Here is a 12,578-nt window from a genome sequence, read left to right on the forward strand (position 1 = left end):
ATAGTTGGTGTTCGCCTGCTTAAAACCTCCTTTCAATAGCTCCCCAGAGCTTGGGGATAAACTGCAAGCTCCTTAGCATGTCACACAAGGTCTCCAGCACATCGAAGCGCATCCTCTAAGCCTCAGTGTCTCTAGCATGCTCGCACACACGTGTCCTATGATAGCGGCAGGGCCTCCTGCGTTCGTAGCGTGTCAGCTTCTGTGTCTTCCCTCTTCCTGGTGACTCTGTGTGTGACTCCTAAGGCTTAGCATAAATGTCACTTCCTCCGAGCTTTCCCTTGTCACATCCACCCACAGAGATAGACAGACTCCCTGGCCCCCTAACAGCCTGTGCAAAGCCTATCCCAGCATGCACCACTCTGGCACGATTAGCATTGTCTATCTACTTTTCGATCATCTCCAAAGAACACTGATCAACCCGAGTAGATGCCATCCTCTATTCACTTTTGTCACGGTCCCCCAGCGTGAAGCCTGGCACAAAGTGACACCTCAGTCGTCTTTGCCAGAAAAGAGTTTTTTTTTCTTTTTTTTAAATGAATGAAAGGACGGCTAAGTGGATAGGAGAACCCTGACAGCAGAAGCTTGCTCCAGAGGAGTCTGAGAGCAGCCAAACTTCAAACCCCATTCATCCATAGGTGGGAGGAAGCCTGAATTGCAGAGATGCTGGGAAACATGTGCTCAGCCAATGGTCTCAGCATCACAGAGCTGACGTGTAACGCGCACGTGTGGATTATCAGGGACACTTAAACACTGGGTCTTTTCTGTGCTATTAAGAAGGTTCCCAGGTACGTTTGTGAAAGGGTTCTGGATACAGAAGGTTAGCATCCTACTGGTGTAAAATCCAGAAAACTGAAATAACAGGCAAAAGGTGACACATCTACGGTGGAAAGGAAGTTTCTGGTGCGATAGAACAGGCAGGTGGGTGACAGTCCCACCCCTGCAACCAAGGTGTGCTGTGACTTCCAGCTTATGTGACAGAGTAGATCCACATACATGAGACAAGTGGGGTGGGGGATGGGGGGAAGGGGAGATGCCAGCATCAAGCCATCAGGATTCAAACTTACCTAAGCTCTCCAAGGCCCCTCAAGTCCTCCGACAGCTCCCCCCCCCCCCCCGAGGCCCATTCCAGAAGTGGTCTTTCTAATCGGCGTGGCGTTGACAGTCACACGCAGGCCAGGCTTTTACTCTGACGTCTTAAGAAGGCAAAGCTGATTCCTGAGTGAGAGTGGCAGGGGGCCACACTTAAAGCCCGCCCTGGCCCTCCACCAGACTCTGCTGAGCGCCCACCTCCACCTGTCTGGTTGATGAGCTCACAGATCATACCTGACCGTTCTCCAGATCCCCAGATCCCAGCATATAGCTAGTTTTGTAGCAACAGCGAGAACTTGTTAACTTGAGAGTAGCCGAGCCAGAGACAGGGAGACTTGTAGCATGCATGCGGCTCACAAGCAAGCTTAGAGGTGTAAGACTTGGCTGACCCACTGTACCCCAAAGCCATCAGGCACTCCTATAGCAAACCTAATCCCAGGGCAGAGCCTCAGGCCCCCATGCCTGTGAATGGCTGGGAATGGTTACAGCTCCACAGACTGATTGCCTGGACTATGGCACACATCTGTTACGAATACCAGAGAGGAGCATGGGAGATGATCCAGCGAGGACAGGCCCACAGCAGGTGTTCCTAGGAGACTGTCTCCTTCCCTCCCAGCCTCCTACTCCCAGGACAGCCTCCTCCTGCATGAAGTTGATCTAACTGCTGTTGGCAACTGCTTAATTTTCTACGACACCATTTATTAAGTGCCTGCAGTGTGAATAAATAGGTTAGATGGACTGTGCACCTCTCGGGGGCCCCTCGATCCTCATGGGAGGCAGAAGGCCCTGCTTCCTATCAGTGGAGAACTGTCCTCATACCTGACTAGTTGATCTGGTTAGTTGATCGCACCGAGACCATCTGTTCCTGGAGCCATCCTAAGGCCATCAGCTCCCCACACCTCTCCTCACTGAAGTTCTGGCTCTGCACACAGCAAGATTTAGTCTTAAATTTTTAGTGGGTCTCCATCACAGGTCTGAAACTATGCCAGGCAGAAGCTCCTCCTGTTTTGGCTTTTCCAGAACCAGACCTAATAGTCACTGCCATGAGAAGGCTGGAAGGCTGCCTTTGAACTCTTTCCCCTCTACTGGAAATCTCCAATAACCCCACCCTCACTTCCCGGGCTTGATTCACAGTTGCTTTCCCTGATTTGCAAGCCAAGGAGTACTTTGGGTGAAGGGTCTGTTGAGCACCCTCCCCTCCCTGAACCTCCATTTGATGTTCTGCCCCACTTGGACAAACGCCTGTCTGCCACCTCGCTCAGTGGAATTACTTTAGAGCCTAGGGAAGGAGTTCCTGAGATTCCCACCCCCCCCCCAACCCAGGAAGGAGAGGTGGCTTCTAGGAGTCTCAGAGAGGGGGAACTCAGAAAACCTGGGCTCCGGAAGAGAGCAGGTGGCACCTACCTATGGACTAGGTTGGGGTCGGAGCCCTAGGAGTGGCAGCAAAAAGAGGAAAGCAAAAGACAGGAGAGGAAGGGATCACCAAGGCCGGCCAGTACTGGCTCCCAGGGTTCAGTCACGTGACTCCACCTCCCTTCTGCCCTCTGGCTAGAGATGAAAGGTCTTAGTGGGAAAGCAAGTGACCAGTGCACCCCACATGGATCTTAGCCACTGTGGCCACCAGGAAAGGGTGACTCAAAGCTGTGCGCACATAGGGCAGCATCCGAGGGATAAAGCACGGGGGTTAGGGGGTGGGGCGGAGGGGTTGGTGGTTTCAGAAGGCTACTCCCTAATCAAGACGAGGACCCATGCCCCAGCTGCTCAGAGTCCCAGGTCCCTGACAAACTAGAAGCTAGTGGCTCTGTGCTTTGGGACCTCAGTGAAGCTGTAAATGAGGCTGGGCTCCAGCGTTCTCCCACCCGTCGTTTCACCTTCTCCGTCCTCTGCTGCTCTCCTCAATGCCAGTCATCTGAACCCCATCCCTCTCTCAAGGACCTTGTCCTCCCTGAACCCCAAGAAAGCAGGTATCCTAGTGCATGGCATTAGCGATGCTCCAGCTTGCAGGAGCCCCAGGGCATGGAGGAACTGGTCCAAACTCCTCCATGGTCAGTGTCCTGTCTTGGTATCACTTCTAGCCCCCTCCTTAAGACCATTTATTACAAAGCCCTGTGTCCCAACCATTGTTCCTGGCCAGTAAGAGATGCTTTGAGCCTCCTTGTGGTTGCATGTACTTCAGCCAGCCAGGGATGCCCTGTCCAACTCACAAGCGTGAAATGCTTTCCCGCCCTCAAGGCTCAAGCCAATAACACTTCATCCATAGAGCCTCCTTAACTCCTGGAGCATGGACAGAGGGATTGGATGCACAGTGACCCGTGGTGGCTGGGAGTGGTTTCTACTTTTGAGTCCAGCTGCTTGTTAACATCACCACATCTTCTCCCAGCCTGCAAGCCACTCCCAGGCACAGTCAACATCTCTGACGCTTCTTGGAATATCGCCTTCACTCCAGGGTCGCCCGCCCTCCTGGACTGAGGCTGGAAAGGGAGAGGGGCAAGGTACCCACAAAGTACAAACCTGCTGGGTCCTTGCAGGAATGGGGGTAAAGACTCCATCTTTGGAGAGGCAAAACTTCAAAACTCAAAAAGAAAAAAAATTCAAACAGAAATGCTTCTAGGGGCGTGGGGAGATAGCTCAGTGAGCAAAACTCTCCCTGGGCAAATGTGAGATCCCGAGTTCAGATGCCCAGCACCCAGGCAAAAGCCAGGCTGGGTAGCGTGTCCATAACCTCAATGTTGATGAGGTGGGGAACTCAGGCAGAACTCAGAGACTTGCTGACCAGACAGTAGAGCTGAAGCAGCCAGCCATGGTGATACATGCCTTTAATCTCACCACTCTGGAGGGCAGAGGCTAGCCTGGACTGCAAAATGAGCTCCAGCCAGCCAGGGTTAAGTAGCAAGAGCCTGTCTCAAGTGAAACAAAACCCAAACAACAATAATGATGTGAAGAACAACAGAGAAAAACACCCGGGGTGGACTTCTGGTCTCTGCAGGTGATGCACATACAGATGTGCACACACACAGGTATGCACACACACACTCCACACCCACATTCAAAGTCTCTTTTAAAAAGTATAAAACATAATAATTAGCTCATTCATTTCACATTATACACATAGGTCCAATATCACATGGCAGCCTGTTAAAATACACAATTATGACTTGTCAATCACAAACACCAAAGACAGCATTACTAAGGCCAGAACTCCACTTGATGCAAATGGGGCATGCAACCTTCAGCAGGCTCACGGCTGAAGTTCGCATGAACAGTAAACCTTTAGATGTCACCAGAGAGGTTACAGGTGCTTCCAGATACGACCAAGTGTGTGTAATGAGTTAGCAGATAAGCACGTGATCTTCCCACAGGCTCATTGCTTTGAGTCATTATCTTGAACAGAGATAAAGAGATAATGCCAGGCAGAGCCCCAGCTTCCTGATTCCAAGTGCACATCATCACTTGCCCCGTCACACGGCCGGCCTTCATCTCCCCGATATCAGGCGAGGATCCTGCTGTGCACTGTGCTGGAGTGACGTCCATATGCAGTGGAGATTTCTTTCCCTTTCTGTTTGGTTGACCCGGGGTCCAGCCCCATGTATCACATCCAATCACAACCCCTTCAACTCAGCCCCCTCATTTGTTCATCTGTCCCTGTGCTTCTCCCACTGATGGCGAGTCCCTGAGGTGGTCTCTGGCCTCACACAGAAGGTGACAGGTTACATGGGCGTTACAACAGCTTTGAGGGACTTGGCTAAGTCTGGGCAGGTGAGTCAGTTATCCCTGCCTTTCTCCGCCTCCTTTCCTGCTCCTCAAGCTATGAGAGATGGCCCAAGACACCTTGCACACCCCTGTCCTCACTCACCACATCCCAGTGGAGGCGAGGAACCTTAATAGCTACAAAAGAGGCACACAGCACTGTATGATCTGCAAGATTACGCCAGCCCAACAGCCATCCCCTTCTCCTATCCCTACTGGAAGGCGCTACATGTGTAAAGTTCCTCTCTGACTACAGCCCCTTACAGGCACACACAGGGAGAGTGTTTTAGATACAGGTCGACGTGGTGCTTATTAAAGTCAAGATGTGGAGAAATTAGGGAAGAGAGGGAGAAAGTAAGATTAAGAGGTCCAGACAGCGATCAGGTCATGTGCCCCAAATAAGCAGGGCTGACCTCCAGACCAGCCTGGGATCAGATACTAGGACCCCCACCTCGTGAGTATGCCAGTCATGTCGTATGGACACAGATCCCCAAGTTTTAAATGCCGAGCTGCACCGCCTCCCTCTGCCCCCCAAATACTTGGTTTTGATTTCACAGGGAGCTGACCTCAGGGAGACTGGCCAGGAAGGAGCCAGATGGGCGTGCAAGCTGGGAGTGTCTGGGCGTGCAAGCTGGGAGTGTCTGCAAAGAGGCCTCTGCTGGCACATGGCTCAGCAACCCTGGAGGCTGTGGGTTTCCAGGTTCTAAGCAGTGACTCTACAGGAACCACCCATGAGACTCACTGAACTAACTGGCCAGGCCGAGGCTCACATTTAGCAGAGGGCCAAATGATGGCTTGGAACGTGCCCTCTGCTGGGGGGAGGCAGATAGGAGAAAAAGACAGGTGTCCCATCTTCCGTCTAAATCCAAGTTGCTCTCCACCTCTGGTCAGGACATGGGGCAGTACTGTCCACGCTGGGACTTCAGGGGTCACTGACAAAAAGATCCCTTCACCCCAAGATAAGTTCCTTCTAAATCTCTATGGGAACAATTCTGGGGTGGCTGGGGGCAGGTATGATGTCAGGAAGATAAAGAGACAGCTGCTCCCACAACCCCCAGCTCAGCAGCTGGCCAGCTGCCTTGAACCACTGCTAGCGAGATATCTTGCTCATCACAGAATCTAGGGGCCCGGCAGCCTCTCCCCACAGGCATCTTCTTAGGGGATTTCAGCTAAGCCAATGTGATATGTGTGGTAGGAGGTCATGCTTGGAAGAAACAGAACCTGCTCCTACAGCAAGGAAGCTCTCCCCAGCTCTCAGCCCAGCACTTGAAGCCATTAAGTTGGGTAGCTAACAAATGGGAAAATGTAGACAGAAGGACCACCAAGCACTAGCCTTCTCGAATTCTTTCAGTCCCTACAGCCCTCACTTCCTGTGTTTGATGCTGTGATCTTGATCCCACCTATGGGTCCCCATAAAAGCTGGTCTGAGGGGGGTCTCCCTAAACATGCTGTCCCAGTAACGGGAGAGAGATAGGGTGACAAAAGTCCAACAGAGTTCCGAGTTTGTCCATTCTGTCTGGAAAGTAGTCTGCGATGGAGCATCAGGGCTGGGTCGCAGGGTAGGGCTTGTGGGGGTTGGAAACTGCCAGTCTGCCGATAAGCCAACGGGGCAGAGGTCCTCTCAGCGTTCTGACTTCCTATTGACTAGCTGTTAGAACTAAGTGCCATCAGCAGGGCACAGACACCCAGGGAAGCAGTTACACAGGCTACCCTGAAGCGGCTGACCGAGCCAGGGACCCTTCTGACTAGCAAAGAAAAAACACCACAACACAGCATCCAGCTACGACTCTCCATCCACACCTTAGGATGATGCAAAGCGCGACACCGGGTAATTCTCCCAACAAAATACATACGTTTCGGTTTTGCCTCTGCCGGTGTTCAAGTTCACCAAGAGACGGAGAAAACCTTCCACTGACCGGAAGCCTGGCTAGGGAACGGACCGGGAGAGGGGGAGCAGCTCCTGGTCTCCTGGTAAATGTCTCTCTCTACCTAGGAGGAAGGCGGTACGCACCCCAAATCTTGCTTTCAGCCCGGCCGGGGACTTGGACTCGTTGTCCCCGGCCTCCTGGAGTAGAAGAGGCTGGTGTAACTGCCTGTGCACCCTCAGCTAAGCCCAGACGTGGCGAGATGCTCCCCACACATCCGCCAGAGTCCCGGAGTGCCCAGCGCCTGGCCCCAGGAAGGAGCCCCACCGGTGCGCCCTAGACCCCAGCAGGTGCAGCCCCGCGCGCTCCCTGTCGCGTCTACACAAACTTATTTGCTCGCGGCGAGGGTAGATCTGGCTCGCAGCTCGTGCCAGGTTACTGGCTGGGGGACCCCGAAGACAGGACTCACCTCGCGATCGCGTCTGGCTAGGGCACCCGCCTTCCGGGGCACCGAGCCCGCAGCCCCGCAGTGCCCGGAGCTCAGACACCCGCTCTCCCCCGGAGCCGGTGGCAAGTGCACCCACGTTAGCAGGCCCGCACCACGCAGCTCCCTCAGGCTGCGGGTTTCCGCACCGAGCAGTGGCGGGGCGGGCGGGCGCCGAGCGGAGCCGCGGGCGCAGAGTGCAGCGGGCGGCGGGCGCGGAGCGGGCGAGCGGGCGCCCAGTCTGCACATGCTCACTCGCGCGGCCCGGGGACAGCGGCCGGCCTCCGCCGGGTCCTAGAGGCTCCCGCGCACCCCTCGCTGTTTGGCTTTGGCTCCCTGGAAGGGTCGCGGCGGCTTGGCTTTGTAGCGGGGTGCGGTGGGGTTGGGGGTGGGAGTGGCTGTGATTGATCTGTCTTGGCTTGTGAGACAGCGCACACACCGCGGGATCACACGCGCTACCCACCGCCGCCAAGCCAAGCCGCTGACACCACTCTGATGCAGCCTAGCACTGCAGCCTAGCTGGCTCTAGCATGCACCATGGTGCTCACACCAGAAGCACACAGGAATACACTGGGCACTGCCACTCACAAGACGCCGCCACGCTCAGATGCAGACAGTGGTGGCAGACACACAGTGTCTGATACAAATACACACTGAATCACCAGACACCCACACTCACACACTCTGTGGGCTCTGCCCCACTCACTCAGAAACAAGCTAGGATACCGACAGGTGCACACACATACACAACCACGCAGTCTGTACCACTCTAATGTAAACACCCAGACAAACACTGTATTACTGTCCCATACAGAGCTAGGCTCATTTACCTCACCCACCGTGTCACAGATCCACTCAGAAAGAAGCACTTGCTAGAAACACACACACACACACACACACACACACACACACTTTGAGACAGTACCACAGAATGACAACCCTAATGGCAAAGATACTCACACCATCTCCTTACACATCGGAGTTCTGCGAGCAGCTTATCACCCTGCCCACACTGACATACGGTGACAGACGTGCTTCTTGATATAGTGTGTAGACAGACAGACAGACAGACGGGGTGGGGGGCAGTGAGACAAAAATAGAGACTCCCACAGAGATTGAGAAAACAGCCTATACATGTAGAGCTTCTTTGCATAAAGGCTGGACCTAACCTTAAAGGCTTACCCCACTGAGAAGCCCCACTCCCCCTCGCCAAGCCCCCAAGTCACAGCATCTACCTTGCTCTGCCAGGAACAACAGCGGGCCCAGTTCTCACCCAGGACTGACAGCTGAGAGGCTCCTGGGGGTTGAGGACGGGATTAGAGGAGGCAGCAGGAGCAGGTGGCAGTGGCTCTAAGAACCGACTTCCTGAATGGAAGTTCCATACTTCCAACTTCCGCTAGGGGCAGAGCTGCTCAGCCACTCAGAGAAGTGCACTTTCAACAGGTGCAGGGCTTCAGAGGGGCTTAGGGGGGACAAGAAGAAAGCTGCTGGCAGCGCAGTGGCAGCACACCCTGAGGAAGAAAGATCTGGCTGAAGTTCACACAGAAAAACCTTGGGTCTGGAGCCCTGGGAGTCTCAGGTAAGGGCACAGGGAGGGAGGAATTCTGTGCTATCTTAGCATTCAGGGATCGCAAAGAAAGTTCCCTCGCCACCCTTTAATAACGGTTATCATCAGTAACTCTCGGCTGTGCCCTCTTACAACGTTGTTTGTGTTTAAACCCTCTCTGGGATTAACTACATAATTTATAGGGTCCAGTGCAAAAGGAAAGTGTGGGCTCTGTGCTAAAAATAATTATTAGAACTTCAAGACACAAAGATATAATTTTAAAACAAAGTTCAGGGTCACCGGGGAGCTCAGATTCTTGTGTCTTGCCCAGGCCTTAGGCCTGTGAAGCCACCCATATTCCTCTTATATCCTTTGTCTCACTTAATTGTTAAGATAAGCCAGGAGTGGTAGCAGCAATCAGGGAGGCAGAGGCAGAGGCAGGCTGATCTCTGTGAGTTCAAGGCCAGCCTGGTCTACACACCAAGCCCAGGACTGCCAAGGCTACACAAAAATAAAACAAAAGAAAACAACCAATGTAGTTAAGATAAACTGCTTTCATATGCATCCACTTCAAAGAAGAAGTTCCTGATGCAGAAAGGGAGCCGATCGCCCACAGGTTGCAGCGAGGACAGCCCTGGGGACCCCCCAGACCAGCTCCTCAGAATTCCAGGCACTCCCCTGCAGCTGCACTTGGGAAGCAATGCCACCTCTAGCAGCAACCACTGAGACATGGAACTGAGTTGTCTGTGAGGAGTATTATGAAGGATGGAGGGGACGCTGAGGTAAGATGTTTCTGTCTGACTGCACCTGCAATGCGCAGCACTCCAGGAAGCACACCCCTGGTCTCCGTGTGACGAGACAGGTAGGATTGCCTGCCAGCTCTGACACAGAGAAAGGAGGCGCACAGAGAAACCCGTTGAGTAGTTAGCTGAGAAGGGCGTGGGAAAGGCAGTGTGGGCATCAAAATGGACAGGAGTATTTCTGTGCTGGGACGAAGCGCTCCTCCTTAGCACTGGCTGCAGATAAGGGTACAAGGAGCCAGCTTGGACAGGCCTGATAGCAGAGTTCCTTTCAAACCATGCCAAGCCCCTCCTCCTGCCCAGATCTTCTTTCCATATAGCTAAGACCCACTGATATGTCTCCCTATCGCCTGTCCCCATATGGCAAAGACACCCTGGTGTCTCAAGGACGTCTATGGTGGTCCCACCACAGTGTTGACACAGACCCAGCTATTCCTGAGTTCACCCTGATTCCCCTGGGAGGCTGAGGCTGAGGATTAAAATGGTCTCAGCTCACCCTACTCCTGTCTCTCTGCCTGTTCACTCCATCTGCTCTTCTTTGTGGACTTTATCATTAGATCCCAAGGGTATGTATCGCCTGCTGACTTAACACCATTTCCTGGATTTTCCCTCTCCCCATTCCCTCTCCCTCTCTCTCCCTTTCGGTACCCTTCCTTCCCTTTCCCCTCCCCTCCCCTCCCCTCCCCTCCCCTCCTCTCCTCTTCCCTTCCCTTCCCTCTCTTTCCTTTCCTTTCCCTGCCCTGCCCTCCCTTCCTTTTTCCTGTCACATTGTGTTTCCTTTTACTCACTGAGAAAGACTCCCCATCCTGTGTTAGAATCTTGTTGAACACTGGAGACCATTGAGCCAGTTCACTAAAGAAGCATCCGGCATGGACAGCTGGACAAGGAATCAAACCCAAAATTTGGGCCAGTATGTGTGTAAACAAAACAGCACCAGACACAGCATGTAATCTGTTTTTGTAAGTATTTCATGCAGGGGCTTTTCCCGATGACCAGAAATACCACACGCTGCTCAGTGTTCTCCAGGTCCACCAGGTAGTGTTTGCTCACTCTGCAAATGGCACGTTGCCCAGGAGGCCTATCCAGCAGGGAAGTCACCTCGAGGGTCCACCCACTGTCCACTTCCCAGTCCTCCTAAGATTGACCACTACCTTTGCCTTGCATCTTTGCTGGCTCATTGTCTTTTTTTTTTTTTTTTTTTTTTTTTTTTTTATGCTTTACAGGCCCCACTGCTATAACTTTAGCCCCCAGAGAGCTAGGAGGAATTTCTCTCATATAGAGCTATTCGGTGAATAATCTTTAGTAAACCCACAATATCCATTCATATATTCATATATCACTCAATATTCATTATGCTTTATTCATTCATTTACTCATTCATCCATCCATTTTGCTTTTGAGACAGTTTTACTTCATATGACAGACTAGTTTGGATCTCGCTCTATAACCCAAACTAGACTTGAATTCACCAGCAGTCCTCTTGCCCTCAGCCTCCCAAATGCCAAGGCAGTGTTTGAGGGTAGAATCACCCTTTCACAGGGGTTGCCTATCAGATAACTGCATTTATCAGATATTTACATTATGATTCATAACAGTAACAAAGTTTTGGTTATGAAGTAGCAATGAAATCATTTTATGGTTGCGGGGGGGGGGGGGGCGGGGCGAGGGTCACACCACACATGAGGAACTAACTGTGTTAAAGGGTCAGGGCATTAGGAATATTGAGAACCACTGTGCAAAGGTTACAGGTGTGACCCAGTCTGATGGTTAACACTGTAAGTTTGAGAAGATTTGATCACCCAGGAGACAAGTCTCTGGGCAGACCTGTAAAGAGTTGTCTAGATGAGGCTAGTCTCTGGCCCTGGCTGTGAAGAATTATCAAGATTAGCTTGAGATGAGAAGACACACTGAGTGTGGGTGATGGCATTCTGCCAGCCACAACAGGCATACAGAAAGGAGGGAGCGAGCTAAGCTCTGTATTCAGTGCGCTCTGCTAACCTAACGCAGATACAATGTGTCCATCTGCCTCAGGTTACTGTTGCCATGGCTTCTTCACCACTGAATGGTGCATTGAAACTGTGAGCTAAAATAACCCCCTTTTTCCCCCTTGAGTTTCTTTTGCTCCATACTTTTGTCTTAGCAACAAGATAAGCCACCACCCCCGTCTGAAGCATCATCAACTTCTAAGGCTCAGTGTGTCTAACATGACATTTCCTATGAACCCTGGCAGGTTCCTAATAGATGCTGTATTTCTTCTGAAGAACTCAAGAAACTGCTTACTCTCATTCTGACTGCAGACATCCCTGTTGGTCCCTAGCCATCTTGTGATTGGCTGCTAGAATCAACCAACCACCATGAAGACCCTGGAGAAAAGGTGGTGGCTCACTCTGTGGTGTCCACTGTCGGGGAGGAGGCTATGCCAAAATGAGGAAGCCAGTGCCTATCCACACTTTTGAGCACCTGTGCCTGAGTGTTTTCCTTTTTACCCACTCAGCGGTTGCTCAATTGCCCTGGCCTTTAGGGTCCTGTGGGGGTTGATAATCCCCCAAGTAGCTTGTGAAGGTTACTTTTCACTCCTGTACATTTTCTGAGGATGTGGCCTTCAGGGATGGAGAGAATCTTTGGTAACATCTCCGAAGAAAAGACACAGTTTCTTTCTCCTTCCTCTTTTTTTTTTTTTTTTTTTTTTTTTTTTTTTTTTTTTTTTTGCATGGTGCCATGAATGCCTCCTGTCTGTGTATACAGTGAGACTTGAGGCTGGATTCAGCACTTTGCTGGGCTGTGGGTATTTATTTGCTTTCTCCCGTCAGTGCCGCAGTAACTTAAATGTGCCTCTGTGAAGACACCAGCTACACACAGATGGTAATTGCACCCCCTGCTGAGATGGGCCTGCAGACTACAGGCCTGTGGGCATGTGGAGCAGGGCAGCAAGCCTGTGCCTGCCTGGGACCACGTGGACTCCCTGAGTGCTGCTCCAGCTTTGGAGAAGATGGACTCCCAAGGCATGGGCCACAAACCCCAGAAAGTTACAGGAACCCAGAGGTGGC

General features: G+C 52.2%; 1 protein-coding gene across 4 annotated transcripts in view; it reads right to left on the reverse strand.

Annotated features, from left to right (window-relative positions):
* Positions 1-8,553, reverse strand: part of WSCD1 (WSC domain containing 1) — a 50,746-nt gene extending 42,193 nt beyond the window's left edge. Inside the window, exon 1 of one of the 4 annotated variants that reach the window (XM_084763323.1) lies at positions 8,421-8,553. The gene's annotated coding sequence lies outside the window, so the exon portion shown is untranslated. Of the gene's footprint in view, positions 1-7,170; positions 7,565-8,145; positions 8,165-8,420 lie in introns of those variants that run through there. The other 3 variants (XM_084763324.1, XM_084763325.1, XM_084763322.1) reach the window with 3 other exon arrangements.
* Between the last annotated feature and the right edge of the window lie 4,025 nt (positions 8,554-12,578).

The sequence above is a fragment of the Acomys minous genome (genome assembly GCF_964271855.1).
Source record: "Acomys minous genome assembly, chromosome: 16".
NCBI lineage: Eukaryota > Metazoa > Chordata > Mammalia > Rodentia > Muridae > Acomys > Acomys minous.